Source organism: Triturus cristatus, chromosome 5_2 (assembly GCF_964204655.1).
Source record: "Triturus cristatus chromosome 5_2, aTriCri1.1, whole genome shotgun sequence".
NCBI classification, from domain to species: Eukaryota; Metazoa; Chordata; class Amphibia; order Caudata; family Salamandridae; genus Triturus; species Triturus cristatus.
In genome coordinates, this window is record NC_140588.1 from 1,020,300,697 (window position 1) to 1,020,318,792 (window position 18,096).

Sequence of the window (18,096 nt, forward strand, 5' to 3'; positions counted from 1 at the left end):
GTCTCAAAAATGTGGGAGTGACAGGCAAAGCCCTGTCTTGGTTGGCATCATTCCTGGAAGAAAGATTCTTCCAAGTATTTGAAGGTAACACCCGGTCCCAACCAGTACCTCTCCAATGCGGGGTACCTCAGGGCTCCTCCTTGAGCCCCACTCTTTTTAATGTGTACATGTCCCCACTAGCACAGATAGTTGCCCCTTTTGTAATCCAACTGGTCACCTATGCAGATGATACCCAGCTTATTGTGGCCTTGAACCAGGAAGAGCAGTCTCCTACAAACCTCTGCTCATGTCTTAAAGAAGTCACCAGCTGGATGAGCTCCTCCCACCTCAAGCTTAACGGTGATAAGACCGAGGTCATGCTGCTGGGCAATCAAGCAAGCTTCAACCCCAGCAATTCGTGGCCACCGTGCATGGGGCCCGCACCATTACCCAAACAGGAAATAAAGGGCCTGGGCATATGGCTCAACCATGACCTCACCTTTAGAACTCAAGCAAGAAAAACGTCCGCCACCTGCTATGGTATGCTCCGTACCATACGGAAAGTACTTCTTCTTCTGCCTGCCCACTCCAGAAAGCTTTTGGTTCAAGCGCTCATCCTCTCTAGGTTGGACTATGGCAATGCCCTTTATCTGGGCGCGCCTAGTTCAGTCATCTCCAAATTACAGGTTGTTCAAAACTCGGCAGCCAGGCTACTCACAGGCATTAATAACCGCTGCTCAGCCAAACCTGCCCTGAAGACACTCCACTGGCTCCCGATACAAGAGAGAATACACTTTAAGGCCCTATGCATCGCACACAAAAACCTTCATAACAAAGGCCCCCCTATCATCGAAAACCTAATCAAACCTTACAAAGCCACCAGAAGTCTCCGCTCAGACCAACTTCATCTAGCGGAAGTTCCTAGAGTCAGGAGGGCCCGGTCAGGGGGTCGCCTTCTTTCCTACAACGCCTCTAGACTCTGGAACACCCTCCCACTCTCCATCCGCAAGGAAGCCAATCATCTGTCATTCCGCAAACAACTGAAGACCTGGCTATTTCCATAACTCCACCTTCTCCTCGACGCCCATCCGCAGCACTGGGATGCCTCCGGGTGATGAATACAGGCCCCAGCTAGGCCCGCAGCATACAAGGGTTCGCTCTCCTGTAATGGAAGCTACAAGGAAGTTGGCACGGAAACTGCAAAGTACAAAGACAAAGTTTATTAACCCTTAAGGGTGGTCCTACAACCTATACAACACTCTTCAGCGTTGCACAGGGTAGTACAAAGAACTTGCGTACACAGTCCCCTTTTATACACAACAGAGGGGCTCATAAGTGGGTGGATACAACATGAGGAGAGCATTTTTACCTTTTATGGGCATTTTCGATACAGAACCAATATGTGGGCGGAGTAACCAATTTCCTGAGCCCGCAAAAACATGGTCAAGCAAGGATTAACTGATAACAGATGTGGTCAAGTCTGGGCATGCGCCAGTCGGACAAAGGAGCTATTTATAGACTGTTACTAGGCAGACTACAAGAGCAACTAGCGAGAAGGAAGGACTCTTCTCGTGCACAACACGTGGAGACATGTCAATACAAAATGGAGTCCAGACATTAGTCAACATAAGACAATAGACATGTTCTAAGGCAGGAAAGTTAATGTCTTTAGCAAATGCTTAACCATCGCTGTTTTAGTTTTCAACAGACGACCCTTTCAGCATTTACTGAAGACATTCGGCTTATTAGGATAATCATCAAATATGTCAATTTACATCATCTCTTCCACTTCTTTGGTTAAATGTTTCTGATGGGCGACATTGGCGATAGTTTTCTTATCAGGAATACAAAATGACACACATAAAGAACAGAGGAAAGGACCACATTGGACGCAGATGCAACAGGAAAACAGAACTGCTACAATAATACAGAGACCAGTTAAAACCTTCCATCCCCATGTAGTGATCAATGCCCAAAACCATCCAGAAAAGGTCCAAGAGCCATTTTCTGTATGGATTTCGGCTGCAATTTTATGTAACTTGTTGATAGCATTATAAACTGATGGCGTATGATCAGGAATAAACACACAACAACTACTTCCGATAATTTTACATGCTCCACCTCTGTCAGCTAACATAACATCTAATACCATGCGATTCTGCAATGCGACAATTCTAGTAATTTGCAATTCTTCCGTAAGATTCCCAAGAGCATCGGCGGTCTGATTCGTCACAGCCTCTACGACTCTCGTTAATCTTCGAACTTTCCTACTATTTAGGGCAGCTCCAACAAAGAAAAACAATCCTAAATTAAAATCAATATACTGTTGTAAACTCGTATCAGTTTGGTCAACCTCATCAATAGATAGAGTACGTTTATACCTATTTACAGTCACATTATTCAACAACTTCAAATCTTTATGATAAGATGCAGGTGCCAAGAATACAGGAGGTAATAAGAATGCTACATAACATACTCCGGACCAACCGGCCGGTAAGCGATAATAACCCTTATTCCCACACACGAAGTATGTATTATGGGATGCTAAGAAGGAACTATTATTCAACCCGTCAATGTTCAAGATAGTGATACAGTCACTAACACCAACAGGAATGTAACCCACACTCTGGACACACAGGTCCGCTTGAGCTTGTGCCACTTGAATCACGAATCGGTCCTTCCCCACAGTGTCTCTAGTGTTCGTGAAAATGTAGGGGATCGATTCATTGTCTGGTCGATACTCTTCCCATTCCCATAGTGTCCCATTCGCTTGTGGATAACCATCTTTATCTTGATGACATTCCCTAGTAAGTCTGAAAAGTAACCGTCCCACTGTTGGTTTCCGCGTAGCAAAAAGCAAAGTGTACCATGCTCTACAAGAGCCATTATGAGAAAAAGGAAGAGGTATGAATGGCGTTCCTCCTTTCTTCTGATGAGCGGGCATCATACCACATATCCAACAGTTCGTAGCATTGGTAGCAACATGGGTATGATGCAACATCTGAATGAAAGTGTTATTCAAATAAGACTGACGATGCTTCAGTTCTTGATACGGAAGGGTATAAAAGTAGTGCTCCTCAGGCACTGGAGTAGTCAAAATAAGCAACTCCCGAGCAGGAGTCACATCTTCAACAAACCATGTGGTTATCCCAACAATAGCTACTGTAATAATAAAACCTGTTGCGCAAAAAATCTTCTTCTTCTCCATCTTAGAGTGAAAAGTCAGTATCTTCCTGAAACTAAGAGGTTGTCAGAACTCTTCCCCTTAGGCAGCGGTTGATTCTTCACCAGCGGGCAAAGACGGGTGTCGCTACACTAATGCAGGGCTGATCCCCCCCCCTTGCCACATTGGCTCTCCGTTTCACTAACCTAAGGGCCGTTCTGACAACTTTGAATACAGCAGTCACTTCCTCGGTCTGAGGTGATATCTTCTTCCTCCAGGAATCGCTTGGTCCGGAAAGAGCTCCTCAGTGTCATTCGGTTCCACAGCACGGCCTTTCTCTGCAGTCAGAATTTCTCGATGGTCAGTCAATACAGCAGGCTCCACCAATCCGGGCGGCACTTTGCGACAGTGCAGGGAATGGATCCAGGTCTTTCGATTGGAAACTCGCACAGCCGTCCTCGTTGCAAGTAAGACTTGCTCAGGACCGACCCATCTCGGCTCCAAGCTGTTCGTCCTTTCAAAAATCTTCAGCATAACATAGTCTCCAGGTCGAAGATTATGACCTTCACCTGTGGACCGATCAGGGAGCGCCTCTCGGACCTGTTGATGAATAGAAACCAAATTATCCGTTAACTGTGCCAGATAATCATTCATCATTACACAAGGTACATCATACACAGACTTAGGTTTCGGTGGACCCCAAATATTCATTGAGCGTCCAAAGACGATCTCATAAGGTGTGAGACCGGTTCGAGAATGCGGTATCGATCTAATTGACAATAATGCCAGCGGCAAAGCGTCTGGCCAAGTCAAAGAAGTTGAAGCTTGGATCTTAGCGATCTTGAGCTTCAAAGTACCGTTATACTTCTCAACCAATCCCGCAGACTGAGGGTGAAACACTGCATGGAACTTCTGGGTAATGCCTAGACCCTTCAGGACATACTTTATAACGTCCGCTATAAAGTGAGGTCCGTTATCACTCCACAACAATCTGCAAACACCGTATCGAGGGAAGAACTCCTTCAATAGCATTTTGGCTGTAGTCATTGCAGTATTGTCTTTCGTAGGGTATGCCTCAACCCATTTACTGAAGGCACAAACCACTACTAGAACATACTTCAGGTTGTTACAGCGTTCAAGCTGGATGTAATCCATCTGCAAAACCTCAAAGGGTGCAGTAGGTGTCGCAAATCCTCCTGCTGGAGTTCGGGTACCCTTTCCTAGGTTATACCTCAGACAAATCATGCAGGTCTGCACTACCCTCTTTGCCGTACTAGCGATCTCCGGATGCTCCCAAACTCGTGTGAGTAATTTGACAATTGCGGGAGCTCCGACATGCGCTAGTCCATGTGCCATCTGAACCATAGGTTGTACAAAGGCTGTGGGTAACTTCCATTTATCCATCTGCTTATTTCTCCAACATCCTTCGTCATCTAATTCTCCATCATTGGACCATTGTTCCCGTTCCTTATCGGAAGCGGTCCTCTGTATCTCCAACACTTCTCTCCTAGCATCGTGCCATCTTTCTGCCTGTGACTTCACCACATACATTGCAGTAGTACCAGGCTGCATCGCAGTCTCTCGTGCCACCCGGTCTGCCAAAGCATTCCCCTCTCCAACTTTATCAACCACTTTCTTATGGGCACTACATTTAATTATAGCGATCCTCTTTGGATATGTTAATGCAGTCAAGAGGTTGTGGACTAACTCCCCGTACATTATCTGCGCTCCATGGGACGTTAGAAACCCTCTCTCCTTCCAGAGTAGGCCGAAATCGTGCGCTACTCCGAAGGCATAGCGGCTATCTGTATAAACATTCACACACAATCCTGCACTGAGCTCACATGCCCGTGTTAATGCTATCAGTTCCGCTGCTTGAGCTGATTTCTGTGGTATGCGTGCTGTCTCCACTATTGTTTGCAGTGTGGTGATTGCATACGCTGCTGAAGTCGTACCATCTGGTAGCTTCAGGCATGATCCGTCCACCCACAGTTCTCCATCTACATCTGTAAAGGGCGTATCCTGGAGATCAACACGACCCTTTGTCTGTTCCTCAGTCACAAGAATACAGTCATGTGCCTTCCGTGCTTCAGACTGAGTTTCCGGGAACGGCAACAATGTGGCCGGGTTTAACGTTACACACCTCTTTAACGTAATATGAGGAGCCAAAAGTGTCAACTCATATCCCGTTAAACGGGCACTGGTCAAATGCTGCGTCTTCGTCTGGTTAAGCAGGGCATCAACAGCATGGGGGACTAATACCAACAGTTTGTGAGATAACACAATTCCCTCACTTTGACGTATTGACACAGCTGTCGCCGCAACCGAGCGAAAACACCCTGGTAATGCTCGGGCAACAGGATCAAGTACAGCTGAAAAATATGCACAAGGGCGCTGCTTGTCGCCGTGCATCTGCACTAAAACTGATAATGCACATCCATCTTTCTCATGCACATACAGTGAAAAGGGCTTCGTATAATCAGGGGTCCCTAACACTGGTGCTGAACAAAGGGCCTGTCGCAGTTGCTGAAATGCAATTTCACACTCATTTGACCAAGGAAGAGGAATTGGTGTGTCCTTTGTCAAAAGGGCTAACAATGGTTTAGCTATGTGTGAAAATCCCAATATCCATTGCCTACAAAAAGAAACAAGACCCAAAAATGCACGCACGTCCTTCTGTGTGGAAGGCACTGGCGTGTCCAAAATAGCTTGAATACGATCTGGTGTGAGTGCACGCCCCTCCTTAGACAAAAGGTGACCCAAATAAGTCACCTTTGGTCTACAGAATTGCAATTTCTTCTTCGACACTTTGTGATTATGAGATGCCAAAAAAGAAAGCAAGGATAACGTACTCTGCTCACACAACTCGGGAGTGTCAGCCGCCAACAAGATGTCATCGACATATTGTATAAGGGCGACACCCTCGGGCAGAACAAAGGAATCCAATTGCCTTTTCAATGCTTGACTGTAAATGCTAGGGCTTTCTGTATAGCCCTGAGGGACTCTACAAAATCGATAAGACCTATTATTCAAAGTAAAACCAAAAAGGTATCGGCTATCAGGTTGAATAGGGATCGATAAGAAGGCATTTTTCAAATCAATAACTGAGCAACGTCGTGATATCAGAAACCACCGGATACTGAGGTATCACGATCTTGTTCACTTACCTTAAATCAATGATAAACCGATAAACTTTAGCATCCGTGTCTTTCTTTAAGATGGGTAAAATAGGACTGTTGCAATCATTGTAGGGAACTTCTTCCACTACCCCCACCTTAATAAAATCCTGCACAATCTGAATGAGCGCCTCCTCCCCCTCCTGGGAAATGCGATACTGAGGGAGGCGCGGTAACACCGCACCCTCCTGGACACTAATATGGACTGGTGGAATCACCATCTGTTCCACATCGGTATCTGAAGTAGCCCACAAAGAATGAGGGAGGGAGGCTAACACAGAATCCTCTACGACCACACACATCCGGTCTGTCATCGGGTGATTATCATTTAATATCACACGTACTCCAGCGGGGGAACAGCGGATCGTAGCCCTGAAGTGTTTGAGCATGTCAAGACCCATAATGTTGTCAGGCGTGTTCGGGGCAAGCAGAAACGGACAGGGTGCAGAAAAGTGATCAACATGGAAGGGAAGGGGTCGAGAAAGAGGGCTTCGAGAGAGTGTACCATCAAACCCTACCGATGTAACCATTAAGCCAGATGGGGGAGCCCTCGGAACCAATTGTTTGGACAACGCACTGCGAGTCGCTCCTGTATCAACTAGGAACCGATCAGTAGAACCCAAAACCTTTGCTGAAACATAAGGACCCTTCTGATCAACCGGCACTTCAACTGATTCCAACCCCCATCCAACGCATTCCTATGCATGCCGCGAATCATGGTACCCAGCGCTGTCAGTCCCTGCCATTTGATACTGATGCTGTCGATCAAACACATTGGATCTATCTCGCTGCTGCGCGTTAGGTTCAAAGCGAACACGATCAGTAGAATTCCCTCTGAAATTCGAGAAACCCCCTCTACCTCTCGGTGGACCTTGACCACGCCCCTGATGATTTGCATACAACGCCGGACAATCTCTGGCCCAATGACCCGACTGTTTACAATACGCACATTGATTCCTATTCACATCTGACCGACCCGAAGGGGGACCATAAAATCCTCCCCTACCTCTGTCGACACTCCGACGAGGCGGACCATACACTTGTGCTAACATCACCTTTGTTTTTAAATCTTTCGATTTCTTCTCCTCCTGCCCCTTCGCTTCTTGTTCCTGACGCTCATAATACTGAGCCATAGTCAGGAGGGATGCCGGAGACGAAGTGGACCAGGAACTTTCACCCGCTTTTAAACGAGCTGCTATTCCCGGTAATAAATTCGCCACATATTTATCCACAAAAAGATGTCTACCCGTGTCGTCCGTAAGTGACTGACCACTAAAATCGTGAAATGTCTCCTCAAAGCGCGTAAAGAAATCAGAGACTGATTCATCAACCTTCTGTTTACATGATGCTAACATATTCCAGTCAATCTTTTTAGGGGGGATAATCGTTTTCAGCTTAGTCAAGATAGCAGCGGGAAGATCTAAAATAATCTGCGGTGGCTTTTGCGCGGGTTTTCTCTCCCTGTCCTCGTCCTCAATGTCAGACCACTTAGCCTTAAAAACGGCTTGATCATCCACCTTCCGCACAGATCGCCACATATCCGGTGGTAAGATAAGCCCAAAGAACAAATCTATATCTGCTAAAGTCATTGTACAAGAATTCAAGGCCCCTTCGACTTCTTCGTAAAAGGCCGCTGGGTTCTTGCGGGGGTCGGGCAATGCATTCTTTAATGCCATAACATCTGCCCTATGCCAGGGAGTATAAACCCAATTATACACAAAGTATCCCTTAGCATCGGCGGAAGTAATATCCGAACTAGTTCCCGCTCCTTTAGGAGGAACATACAAAGGTGCCGCCTCTCGCATTGGTTTAGCATGCACTAGTTCGCTCTTATCTGAGTGGGAGGTAGATGATTGGTCATCGCCGACACGTGAATCCGACTGCTTTTCCTCCTCTGCTCTGAGACGCGCTCTCTCTTTAAGGTCACTCGCCGCGTCCCGTAATGCAAACAGCCGTCGAGCCGCATCAGGCGCCTTAGAGGGAGAAAAAACACCGTTACGTAATGCTTTAGCATCTAATACCACATCATCGGGCTCAAAAACGTTGGAATATTTCCGAAAGGCAGAAATCACTTCATCAGAAAAGTGTCCCAAAAAATACAACTTCTCTCTATCCTGCCACCTTTCCCACAAGTCCAACAATTCAGTGAGAGATAACTTGCCCTTAAGTGCACGAAAAGAAAATTTCCGAAGCTCACCCATTGGTCAGCTGATAACATGGACCGCGTGTCTACCTTATCCGAAACCACTCCAGAATCCTGCGGTCTTGGTGCGGACGCGCCAGCATAAGGGGGCGGAGAACGATCTAATAAATAAAAATCATCGTCAAGATTAGTAAGGACAGGATAAAGTGGCTGACGGACAGCATATTGACCCGAGACTTGCAACCTACGCTCTTTCTCTTGTCTCTCCGTCAGTTCTCTTTCCTCCCGACGCTTCGCTTCCTGTGCTCGCACATGATCATTCTTCCGTTGCTCTTTATCAAACAGCGCTTTCTCACGTTTCTCTCGCTCACGCACTTCCTTCACCCATAACCGCACACACTCAAACATATCTTGACGAGCACGCCGTTTACACATACACTGTTCCACATACTCAATCTTACGCATATCAAATGAGCCATACAAAGGCCAGCGCAACTCAGGATCCTTTTTAGTGTATTTCCTCCATACTGTGCTGTACATTATAGAAGAAAGACCATGCTTCACATACATATCCCTATTAGGAGTCCCCTCTGGGGGAGCTGGAGCAGATTCCTCGAGGTTTAACCGGTTTCCAAAGCAGCAGCACCACTTACGAAGTGCGCTAAAAGCAGGCATGCTCAAAAATAATGCAAAATATGCAGTATTATAAAAAAAATGGCACTTAAACGTTGCGCCGTTCAAATTTACACAGCTCCGGAGAAATATCTCCACATTACCTGCCTATATGTGTTGCAACGCATATATTCTCACAGTAATCAATACAAAGCATGACCGGTCATCACAAATCAAACTCAAATAGCCAACCCAGGCTTCAAAAACTCGGAGCAAGTACCGTACAACGGTTCTTACCAATCAAGAGTCCAGGTTCCAACTGCCAAGCTCCAAAATTCGCCCAAACGGCTGTCACGGCAAAACCGACAGAAGAGGTCTCAGTCGAGGACCGGCGCCACCCAGAAGGTCAGTTCAGAAGGAGAGTAAGAAAACCTCGGGATGCCAGGGCTAAAAGACGCCACTGGCAGTGATCACATCCCTGGCCAAATTCCTCACCTTCGTCACGACCAGTCCTTCGAGCATCCGAGTCGCCGATGAGCCCCATGTGACGGGCGCCAATTGATGAATACAGGCACCAGCTAGGCCCACAGCATACAAGGGTTCGCTCTCCTGTAATGGAAGCTACAAGGAAGTTGGCACGGAAACTGCAAAGTACAAAGACAAAGTTTAATAACCCTTAAGGGTGGTCCTACAACCTATACAACACTCTTCAGCGTTGCACAGGGTAGTACAAAGAACTTGCGTACACAGTCCCCTTTTATACACAACAGAGGGGCTCATAAGTGGGTGGATACAACATGAGGAGAGCATTTTTACCTTTTATGGGCATTTTCGATACAGAACCAATATGTGGGCGGAGTAACCAATTTCCTGAGCCCGCAAAAACATGGTCAAGCAAGGATTAACTGATAACAGATGTGGTCAAGTCTGGGCATGCGCCAGTCGGACAAAGGAGCTATTTATAGACTGTTACTAGGCAGACTACAAGAGCAACTAGCGAGAAGGAAGGACTCTTCTCGTGCACAACACGTGGAGACATGTCAATACAAAATGGAGTCCAGACATTAGTCAACATAAGACAATAGACATGTTCTAAGGCAGGAAAGTTAATGTCTTTAGCAAATGCTTAACCATCGCTGTTTTAGTTTTCAACACGGGTAGCCATGCGCTATAGAAGAATATTTTCATTCATTCATTTTCATTCAAGCAAGTCAGATTGTAAAGATCTGGGTGTTTATGTGTATTCTGATGCCCAATAAGAAATTGAAAAATCAGGGCGTCATAAAGAGCTTTTATGTGCTGTGTATTTTCATGGGTGTAAATTCTCCCAAAATTCAAAAATACTAGCAGGAATTGCAACATTTCAAGTGTGTTTAGAGCAATTGTGCACATTTGTCCTGAAAATGAGGGGCACGAAAAACAGGCATATGATTAGTACAAACTTCCTCATCAATTATGCCAGCCTGTTCAATGGATTTAGTTAATCCAGTGCGTTGACGCGTTTCGGCGGTGTTCTTATGAATAGTAACCACCTTTTTCAAGACAGATTTTTTTCTATGTCTCGCTTTAAAAACCTTTTTCAATCTGACCTATGTGCAAACACATAGGGCCAGATGTACAACCCACCAATTTGCGACTCGCAAAATCTGCGACTCACAAATTGGGATGCACATCAGTGTCTCAGACACTGTTTGCGATTAAGGTGCAATTTGCAACCCCCTTTAGGAATGGCTAGCACTTACAGGGATGATGGCCTGCTAGGTTCAGAAGACCGCCATGTATGTGACTTCTTTTTTAATAAAGCAGTTTAAAAAATCAAAAAATGCACCCCCTTTTCCTTAAAGGAAAATGGGATGCATTTAAAAATAGAAAAATGAACCTTTCAGTTTCATTTTTTTAAGGGCGGGCAGCGGTCCCTAGGACCCCTGCCTACTCTTAATAAATATTATCTCAAATACTCACAAAGGGGAAGGGTTTGCGAGTGGTTTACCACCACCTTGAAGTAGGTGGTAAACTGCAAGTATTTTGCAGCCGCAAATGCGGTCGCAAAACAATAGTACATCACACGGTGACTCACTATTAGGAAGGGACGCCCCTTCCTAATGGCAAGAGTCGCAAAAGCTATTTTGCGAGTCAGTGACTCGCAAAATAGCATTCGTACATGCCATTTTCCATTTTTGCAGCCACAAAAAGGGTCATACATTTGGCCTATAATTGTTACTGATCACAAAAACATTACATAATAATTATCAAGCAGTAATGTATTTCTATATATGCTCCTCTTTCTCTTAATTATTTAAAAAACATATAGTCCATCATCATTTCAACTCCGCAATGTGGCACTACAACTAGGTTTATTACACTAAGTCATCCCTCCCAAAAATTAAAGACAACATATGTCGATGTTAACTTGGCTGTCTTCACAACCAATTTTGAATGGCTTCCATATATCATACATCCTTCCTTACTTTCAAAATAGTTTCTAAGTATCATTACATTCAAACATATTATATTTTAAAAAAGGGGGTAGAATTCCATTTTATACAGTCACTCATTTCTATTCATGTTATATTGTAAATGATGGATATTCATGTATATTACCACCATAACCCAAATAGTTTTTTCCTTTTTCTAAACAGAATCATAATTCACCGATCATACTTATAGAGTTGTCTTAAAAAGTAGAATCCTTATGGGTAAGTGAATCCTTCGGTGGGCCTCATACCTCCATCCTCACAATGTAGTGGTTCAATTACATACATTCTACAAGGGGGATTAATTATTTATTTTCTTCCCTTCATTATTTCCATGTATTAATTATGCTATTGTTGTTATGTCTTATATTCAAAATAACAACAATGATTGGAAGGAAAGATTGAAGGCTCTAATACCCTCCAGATGTTTGCCTACAATCAGGTAACCATTTTTCAGCTTGAGCCATTTTCCTCCTGCCTAGGACACAAGAGCCCAGCTCATAATAATATCCACATTTAATATAATAATATAATAATAATAATAACAACAAAAAGAAACAGAGGAAGTCCTCTCCATAACAACAAAGGCCTGCAATACCTCCATCGGCCACAACATGCAACACAGAAGACATCTTGTAACGTCTATGCCATACTAGCATTCTTGCCACTCTTGGACCAGCTAGGCAATCTCTGCAGCCCCCTTCTTCCCCCTATTCTTAAATCATCACAAAATAAATTCCCTCCCCACTGGCTTGCTCTGTTCCCACACCTCTCCCCCTGAAATACTTCTCCCTAGCTACTACTTAATAGGAATATGATCTGGCCTTTCCACATAGAACAAGGAATTTACATAATGGCTGGACCACACTTGAAACCCGCATGATACAACGCATATTCTATCCAATACCCCCCCAATCTATCTAAAAATGCCTCTAAAACCTTCAAACACAACCTTCTCAGAAATAATCCTGAAAGACTGTTCCTGGACCCCTCCTTTATCTCTAAGAAAGGTATAATAATCAATGACCTTATATTCAACACAAGAAAAATTACAAAATGGCGAACCACCTTCTTCAAGCTACTAACCATTCATGGCAAATGAGGAAATTAGGAAACTTCATAACAAATAAATCTCCCAAGATGGCCACCAGAGACAAAAGAGCCCAACTGTAGCCCAAATATCACCCAGATGTAGCCCAAGTATAGCCCAATGACAGAATGTCCCAGAGTGTTCTAACGAACAACTAGAGCGCTAACAGTCTTACTTATGACAGAAGTATGGCACACCTGAAGCCATCTTGATTGGAATAAAGTTGTAACACTTAAAACATTTAATTTACAATGGAACAAAATGAGGGGGTTCATTTTGCCATAGAAATTATGATTAGTGCTGCAGAAAGAAAAATTAGGGCACATTTTGACTTCTCAAATCCTCTTCTATTTCATAAAAAAATTCTGACATGCAGACTGAAACATGCACTTTGAATACCAGCAGCAGACTTCCCTGGTGAGCAGTAGCTTTACTACAGTGATCTAATGAGCAACTAGAGTGCTAACATTCAGAATTGATGACAAATGTGTGACACATCTGAATGCCTTATTGATGGAACCAAAGTAAAAAACTGGAAGTATTTCCTACTGAGGAGACTGCAGTAAATGAGGAAATTAGGAAACTTCATAACAAATAAATCTCCCAAGATGGCCACCGGAGACAAAAGAGCCCAAATGTAGCCCAAATATCACCCAGATGTAGCCCTAGTATAGCCCAATGACAGAATGTCCCAGAGTGTTCTAACGAACAACTAGAGCGCTAACAGTCTTACTTATGACAAAAGTATGGCACACCTGAAGCCATCTTGATAGGAATAAAGTGGTAACACTTAAAACATTGAATTTACAAAGGAACAAAATGAGGGGGTTCATTTTGCCATAGAAATTATGATTAGTTCTGCAGAAAGAAAAATTAGGGCACATTTTGACTTCTCAAATCCTCTTCGATTTCATAAAAAAATTCTGACATGCAGACTGAAACATGCACTTTGAATACCAGCAGCAGACTTCCCTGGTGAGCAGTAGCTTTACTACAGTGATCTAATGAGCAACTAGAGTGCTAACATTCAGAATTGATGGCAAATGTGTGACACATCTGAATGCCTTCTTGATGGAACCAAAGTAAAAAACTAAAAGTATTTCCTACTGAGGAGACTGCATTAAATAAGGAAATTAGGAAACTTCATAACAAATAAATCTCCCAAGATGGCCACCAGAGACAAAAGAGCCCAAATGTAGCCCAAATATCACCCAGATGTAGCCCAAGTATAGCCCAATGACAGAATGTCCCAGAGTGTTCTAACGAACAATTTGAGCGCTATCAGTCTTACTTATGACAAAAGTATGGCACACCTGAAGCCATCTTGATTGGAATAAAGTGGTAACACTTAAAACATTTAATTTACAAAGGAATAAAATGAGGGGGTTCATTTTGCCATAGAAATCATGATTAGTTCAGCAGAAAGAAAAATTAGGGCACATTTTGAGTGACTTCTCAAATCCTCTTCTATTTCATTAAAAGATTCTGATATGCAGACTGAAACATGCACTTTTAATACAAGCAGCAGACTTCCGTGGTGAGCAGTAGCTTTACTACAGTGATCAAATGAGCAACTAGAGTGCTAACAATCAGAATTTATGGCAAATGTGTGACACATCTGAATGCCTTCTTGATGGAACCAAAGTAAAAAACTGAAAGTATTTCCTACTGAGGAGACTGCAGTAAATAAGGAAATTAGGAAACTTCATAACAAATAAATCTCCCAAGATGGCCACCAGAGACAAAAGAGCCCATATGTAGCCCAAATATCACCCAGATGTAGCCCAGGTATAGCCCAATGACAGAATGTCCCAGAGTGTTCTTAAGAACAACTAGAGCGCTTACTGTCTTACTTATGACAAAAGTATGGCACACCTGAAGCCATCTTGATTGGAATAAACTGGTAACACTTAAAACATTTAATTTAAAAAGGAACACAATGAGGGCATTCATTTTGCTATAGAAATTATGATTAGTGCTGAAGAAAGATAAATTAGGGCACATTTTGAGTGATTTCTCAAATCCTCTTCTATTTCATTAAACATTTTTGATATGCAGACTGAAACATGCACTTTTAATACCAGCAGCAGACTTCCGTGGTGAGCAGTAGCTTTACTACAGTGATCTAATGAGCAACTAGAGTGCTAACATTCAGAATTTGTGGCAAATGTGTGACATATCTGAATACCTTCTTGATGGAATCAAAGTAAAAAACTGAAAGCATTTCCTACTGAGGAGACTGCTGTAAATGAGGAAATTAGGAAACTTCATAACAAATGAAACTCCCAAGATGGCCACCAGAGACAAAAGAGCCCAAATGCAGCACAAATATCACCCAGATGTAGCCCACATGTAGCCCAATGACAGAAGTGTGCAAAACACTTATTTTTTGTGTATTTGCAGTTTTATATAGTGCAGACTTGTCAGGTATTGGAGTGCTTTACATGAGCATTGGTTACATCACACAAGATCAAATTCATTTTGGTTGTAGCCATGGGGAGATTAAGTGATTTGACAAGAATCACAGAATGTTGAGCTGAAGCAGAAACTCCAACCTGGTTCCCCAGTTGCAATGTCTGCAGCTCTGGAAGTAACACCACATCCTCTCCCCTAGGTGCAACATTTAATCAAGTGGTCAACTGGATAAAAAACTATAAAGATTACAAATAATTTAAAAGTTCTTTGTCGCTATTTGAAAACTCAGAAAATATGTCCTCATTTTAGTTTTTTAGAGCACTAACCATAATTTTGATGCAAATAAGACCCTTTCATATATGTAATTTCTAAAGGAAATACTCTAGGTATTACAGTTTTGATTACATCAAGATGACGTCAGGCGTTCCACACTTTTGTAATAAATATAGAATGTTAGCAATCTAGTTGTTCATTGGGATACTTTTGAGAGGCAGAGGCCAGTGGCACGGACTCTGAAAATTGAAGGCAGGTAGGAGAGTGCAGATGCACCAATTTGACCACACTGGGCAGGCAGGAAGGGCAGTGGCAGCACAACAGACTATGGAGGGCAGTGGAAAGGGTGGCAGGGGCAACAAACCAACAATACAGGACTGGCAAGAGAGGCTGTGGCAATATAATAGACCATTGTGGGCAGAAGGAAGAGACAGTGGTAGTACAACCATACATGCCAACAGACCCGTTTCAGCCAGGAAACGTCCAATGTTTTTAAGCTCAACTGGGCTTTATTTGATCTGTCTCCTGTCTACAATCTCCTCTTTTTCAATGTAACTCAAAGGGGAAAATCAATACCCCAGTTTTTTTCAAAATCTCCCTCTTACCAAGTTCAAAATGTTCGCAAGTATGGTACATTGGATCATGGTAGGACGGAGGAATTGGGGTAGGGACATGGACTCGGATAACAGAGGACAGGAGGGACATGGAGAAGTGCACCAAACTGACCCTACAGGGCAGGCATCAGGGTTTGCAGCAGCACAATACACCACACAGCGCATGCGGGACGGGAGTGCAGCACAGCAATCCATAGAAATCAATAGGGAGGAGACAGGACAATGCACATGGACAACAGAGAACAGAGGGGAAAGAGGCAATGGTAGCTAGCTGACCATAATGGACAGACAGGAGAGAAAGCTGCAGCATAACAGACCATAAAGGGCAGGAGGGATGGATTAGGGGCATTACAATGAAACAGACAAGCCAGGAGGGAGGGAATAGGGGTCTGCACATGGAAACAGAGGGCTGGGGGCAAGGGGGCAGGAGCAGCAAGATGACCATTGAGGTCAGGCAGGATGGGCACTAGAAACAAGAAACACCATGGAGAGCAACAATGCGACTATGATGGCATACACACAGACCATGAAGGGAAGGTGGGAGGGGGTCAGGGGCAGCTAGCTGACCACACAGGGAAGGTGGGAGGGGCCATTGCAGCACAGAAGACCATGCATGGCAAGCGGGAGGGTTAGTGGCAGCACAATGGCTATGATGGGCAAGAAGGAGGGTGCAGGGGCATGCACAAAGGATCATGGAGGATAGAAGGGAGGGTCAGGACCTGGGCACAGACAAGAGAGTTCAGGGGAAGGGGCCTCACAACAGACCGCGTGGGGCAGGCAGGAGGAGCAGTTGCAGCACAACAGACCAGGGAGGGCAGAAGGGTGTGGCAGTAAAATGGACCATGGAGGACAGGAGGAAGGTGATAGGGGCATGGCATGTGGACAGGCAGGGTGGAGGTGGCAGGGACAGGTTGCAGTCATCTGACAATGCTAGGCAGGTGGGAGGGGAGTGGCAGCTCAACAGAACACTCAGAGTAGATAGGAGTGGCAGATCCATGGAACATGGTGGGCAAAAAGGATGGAGCAGGGGCATGCACAAAGACATCGGAGGGCAGGGGGAAGGAGAATAGGGGCAGCAAGCTAAGCACAGAGGCTAAGCATGAGGTCAATGATGGGCCATAGAATTGGGCAATGGAGGGCAGGAGGAGTGGACTGGTACATCATGCTAAATGGAGGGCAGTGGCAGCACATCAAACCATGCATGGCAGGAGGGAGGATGCTAGTCCATTGATTCAGACAACAGAGGATAGGGAGGAGGTGGATGGGGCAGCAAGCTAACTGTTCAGAGAAGGTGGGTATTAGGAACTTTATTGTTTTTAAAATGTGTGTCTGTGTGAACTACTTAAAATATGAACAAGTATGCAGCATAATCTCACTTTTATTCAGGAAGAAGAGGACGTTTGTGACTGTGACTCCCGGCTCACTTGGCAGCAACACCCCCTGACCCTCCACCCCCCATCACAAAATGTAATGCCCGTGAAAAGGGTAGGTGGACGCAGTGTTATATAGAACATAGTCCTGAGAACACGATTGAAAATGAAAACTAGATATAGTATATGGTATAAACTATGCACCAAAAAGTGTGATATAAAATGAACCGGGTGTGAAATATAATATGCAATACATTGTGCGCAATGACAGATTCATTGGAGAGTGCGAGATAGCACAGGCACTAGCGTGTGCTATGCGATGTGCGCCTAGGAGTGTAATATGCACAGGGCAGTGTTGTGTAACCTAACTAGTCTATAAAGTTGTAAAAATATGTGCTTGGGAGTGTAACGTTGCATATGCACTGTGACAAAGATATGGATCCCAGATTGTAATATGTATGGCATAGCGCTGTGCATTATAACATAGGCATCGAGGAAGGCACGTTAGATGGGGCAATATAACCCGTGTGAAGGTAAGTGTGGCATGACATATTCACGGGGTGGTGTTACAGTGCACATGGGCGAGAGAGTGTCATAGCATACGCACTAGCTGGTGGAATACAACACAGAGGTGTGAGGCACTCGGCGGGCACTGGTGGGTGTAACACAGCATTGGGCTCAGCCAGGAGCACACTGTGACTCTCAAGTGAGGTTCATCTCCTTTCCAGAGAGTAAAATAAAAAGTATTACACATGCGGCAGTGGATGTGTGTTTTATTAACCGTGAG